General features: G+C 47.3%; 1 long non-coding RNA gene across 1 annotated transcript; it reads right to left on the reverse strand.

Annotated features, from left to right (window-relative positions):
* Positions 1–776: 776 nt before the first annotated feature.
* On the reverse strand, positions 777–1,677 carry LOC122394237. The gene is made up of 2 exons (XR_006258828.1): positions 1,101–1,677; positions 777–867 (listed from the first exon to the last, which is right to left on the reverse strand). It is a non-coding gene; the product is annotated as an uncharacterized LOC122394237 (long non-coding RNA).
* Between the last annotated feature and the right edge of the window lie 2,987 nt (positions 1,678–4,664).

Here is a 4,664-nt window from a genome sequence, read left to right on the forward strand (position 1 = left end):
CAGTTTGTGCTTCTGCTTGAGTGCTTCTTCCTCCTTTTCTTGTGACAACTGCTGAGTTAGCTGCTCCAGCTTCAGCTGTTTCAACTTCAGTTGGATTTCTGCCTCTCTGGTCCCCATGGATGCAGCTGAGGTTCCTGACTGCTGAGCTGCACTCTTTTTGCTTAGCCCAGAAACAACTGATTGAGGCTCATCCTTTCTCTCTTCCAGATATTCACCAATTCTTTCCACAGTGTTGTCATAGGACTGGATGGCTTCATTGTAGGTTTTCTCAGCAGTCTGAGTTTGCTCTTCATTTACAAGTACTTCAATATAAGCATGATGTGCTTCTGTGACGCTATCTGCAGTAGCATCAAGATCTTTCAACAAGCTTGTCAGCTCTGTACGACTGCCCCTTGCATTCACAATCACAAGAGCACGCCTCCTGAGATTGGTGAGGGATCCTAGTCGTCTGGCCCGAACATTTTTCAACTTTCGCACTTCAGACAAATCCATCTTGCCATATGTGAACAGTGCACAACTACTCAACAAACATCTTGATCTTACAGAGGCATTTCACAGCACACCTGACAACTTGAACCCACTTGCAAACTTGCACATCAGAAACTTCCTTCATTTCTGGTAGCTATCAAACATCAGAACTTCTTCACAACGTCTGAAACTTCTGACCACATATCTGAAAACTGTTTCCACAATCGCCCTTCGCCCATATCTTCAGACGCGTCCTGAGTCCCTACTGCCTTGACGTCAAATAAACCAAAATAAAATAAAAAAGGAAAGTCATGAAACAAATGGTATTCAAGGAGCAGCAAGCAGGCAGTGATGTACCAACAGACAGTCGGTCGGAGAGACAAACAGACGGACGGTTTTCTGCAAACAATCACAGATGGGAATTACACTCAGTATGGGCACATCACGTACTGCATCCATAGTTATGTCAAGAATTACTGTTAACTCCGTATAAACACAGCAATAAACCTTCAATCAACATTAAGTCAAGGTTGACGTCTGACAATCATTACTTTAACAGTTCAAGTTCATTGATGTTAGCACGCAATCAACAGTTTGCTAACTTGCATCTTTAAATTAACAGTTGTACTGACCAGATATGTTTGGGCACGACGGTGGAACAAAAACAGTGGCAGCGGCTGGCTCAATCTCAGTCCGCACTCGTAGGTCCGCGGCTCAGCTGGCTCACACTCAGCTGGACGGCCCTAGAACCACCCCAAACATATGTATAAACGTTGTCTACTTTGACAATGATAAACTAATGACGGTAAACAGCAAAACTAAAGAACCTGCACCCAGTAGTACAGTAAATCAAAGTACAAAATTGAAAGCGCGACGAAAGTGGCGCTACGTTGGTTTGTTGCCATTTCCGCTGAATTCAACATCGCTCACAGCTAACAGAAAATATATCAGACAATACTAATTGTGCTAGCTATCACTTGGATGCATTCATTAAACATTTCAGACAATCATCAATAAGAAAATGAAAGCATACGTACGACGGCCCTCGACACCAGTGGTTCATTCAAGAATGAGCCTGCGTGGTCGACAATTTGGATGCGTCTCGTGCGCCAAACTCGTCAAAGACACGCGAGCAAACGCGGCCACTAAATGACGGGCCGGCTCCCGAACGTAAAGAGCCGCCAGATTTCTCACAAACGGCGACCGGTCGCAACAGGTGGGAAAGAATCTCTCTCGCCCGCACAACCAGAGGTTTCTCCCTGGGAGTGGTCGAGCTCGCGGCATTTCATTCCTGCGTCATTCGTCTAGGGGAGACTGTTTTCAGTCACAGTGATGGCATTCGATCGCCGCAGAATGTTGCTGGGTGTTCGATATTTCCGCGGTGTCATCGTGACGGGTTTTGCGTCATTGAAAGGTGCGGACGAGACATAGCGGTGGCTTATGGTAATGCGTAATGCGTAATGCGCATGGATTATGCCAAGCGCATTGTCATTGAGAAAACTTCTTGTCTAAGTGGTTTAACTTGAATGTTGGCCTAAATGAAAGACATTTTGAAAGCATGCTTTCCTCGGCAATCCTGTACGCAAGACTTCATGAGTAGAATAAGGAGTCGCACAAATTCACCTACATTGCTCGATCCCAGCGTGAACCAAGGTGTGAACTTCTATTTCTTTTCATTTAGGTATTGTATGCAGTAATAATTTACCTGACCCTGTGATATTTGTTTCATGTTCTTCCGTTGTGGTCATCCATTTTGTTGTGTGTCCTGGTAAAGTTACGGATATTTTCCTGTTAATTACAAAGTAGCTCAGTGTAATTATATGGCGTGCGCTCTTCACAACGTAATTATTGCTCATAATGGTTCAATTACAAGTGATTAGCGGTTTGTAATTTTGCAACACTGGCTGATATAAAGATAAATTTAGGTGGATGATGAAACAAACTTCCTATTTGCTCTCTGAATGTTATTTTCGGGGCAAATAGTAAATGTAAGACTTGAAATTGCTACTTATTTGCCCGATACTTATCATCAAAGTATTCCGTTTTGTCGGAAAAAATATGTGGCTAATTATATTTGAGTTATTGTATCATTCTTTTGGCTGATTTCAGGCTGAACAGTCTTTATCTTATCAGCTTGGATGAACAATGATCTTCAAATGACATAATCAGACTGTTCGATCCATATCATCCACATTTTACCGCTCAGACTCTGTCATAAAAGCTTACTGTCAAACCAGTGGAATACAGATAAGTGACGATTCCCCCACATCATGACATCATTATGGGTTAGGTCAGTCTGCCGTCGTATCATCATTGTTTTCCACCGCACACCCCACAGGATAGTGATATGGAACTTACAACGGCGAGCGAACTTGAAACTTATTCACTCAAAGCTCGGCCAATCAGCTATCCTCTTTCTAGGGTTGATGACAAACCCTGCAGGCCATTTCTGATGTCATTCCTTTGCCATAAAAATGTCGTGAAGTTGTGATCACTGATCAGGTCTTGCCATCCTTTTGACGTTTTCCACCGCCACTCCCGGTTGGCTTATGAGAGTCCTTTTGGATCGGTGATTCGTTGTGGGTCGGATTTCCCAATGAAAGACGGGAGTGTCTGCTGCAGATAGCCTCAATGGCGGCTTCTCGCGGGTCCCGGTCTCTGGCATCTAACGGCCGCGGCCAGTCACCAGGGCGCGGGCATAACCACTATCAGATTTCGGTGAAGGAGCGCTGCATAAAATTCCTACCGCATGCAGACAGACTTGGGTGGGCCGGCCTGACCTCCACTCAGCTTTCGGTAGCGCATCTTTGTTCTCGCCGGCTTCTTTGCCACTCGTTGCAGCGGTGTGGTCTTCCTATCCGAGGCGGCGGTGCTGATCTTCTCAAATTAGTGGCCGCCCGCGCTGGCGGCACGTGATGTCCAGATTGTGGACTAACGAGTGACTTCCTGACGGCAGAATTCCGAGCCGACTGAAGGAGCCGACCGCTGTGGTCACCCGGTGCAGCGCGCGGCGGTACTTTGATGGGGTGTGAATGGGCCGCCCGACCGCCGGAGATGGCTCTATCCCCGGTCTGTGCTCTCTCTTTCTCTCTTTCTCTCTCTCTCTCTCTCTCTCTCTCTCTCTCTCTCTCTCTCTCTCTCTCTCTCTTCCTCTCTTTCTCCCCCCTCTCTCTCTCTTCCTCCCTCACTCTTTCCCTTCCTCTCTTTTCTCCTTCCCTCACTCGTCTCTCCCCCTCTCTCTCTCTCTTTTCCTCTCTTTTTCTCTCTCCTATCCTCTCTCTCTCGCCTCTCGTTCACCAATTTACCGCCTCTCACCCCGTTTGACAACAATCAATCGCAGCCCGCCAAAAAGTCCCGCCCACTCGGTGCCTTCTCTGGGCCCTCCGCCGTGCCGCGCGGAACACCCAGCCGACTCCGCAGGTGGCCGTGCCCCCCCCCCCCCACTCCCCCCCCCCCCCCCTCGGCCGTCGGGAGGGGGTTAATGTATGCCTGGTCACACGACGAAATCGCGAGCGGCCAGCGGTTGAAAGGGGCCGACGTCAGTAAGGTATTTCCTCACGGCCGGGTCTTGGTCCGACTGTGACTCGGTGTGGTCCGGCCTGGTCCTGGTCCTGGTTTTGTTCACTTTGGTCCTGGTTTGGCCCGTCCTGGCTTAGGTCTGATCGAAATGGAAGGTAGGCAAGGGCAGGTGTTAACCTGGCTGATTAGGAATATCGCCATCGGTTTTGACTCTTGAGCATATTGCACGTAGTGAAAGGTAAACGAGAACGGAAGGTAAAATTAACTGAACTGAACTGAACGTGGGTAATGCCCAGATGATAGAAAGAGAGTGGTTAAGGGCTCGGACAAGTTAAACTCCTTGCTGCAGGCCTGAAGTTCGAAGACGTCGACGGTGTGCCGCTGTAAACGTCGTCTTCGTGCAATGTGCAATGTGCATGTTTTAAGCTCATTGCAGTAAATCGGTATAGATCAGGGTATGTCCCTTGTCTAGCCCAAGTATAACTTTGTACGCTTTTATTTGCTCATGCGTGACATGAAGCGATACTTCAAGCAATATAATTGACAACGGATGGACATAAGTTGTCTCAGTGATGTCAAAATTACAAAAAGCAGTACAGTGCCGATATCTTGGTTTGTTACTTCGCTTGTGAGTTTAATGGGTTTAATGCCCGTCTCCCAAAATCGCTTATCACTGA

Source organism: Amphibalanus amphitrite, unplaced genomic scaffold, assembly GCF_019059575.1.
Source record: "Amphibalanus amphitrite isolate SeventyFive unplaced genomic scaffold, NRLGWU_Aamphi_draft 000581F_arrow, whole genome shotgun sequence".
Classification (NCBI taxonomy): Eukaryota; Metazoa; Arthropoda; class Thecostraca; order Balanomorpha; family Balanidae; genus Amphibalanus; species Amphibalanus amphitrite.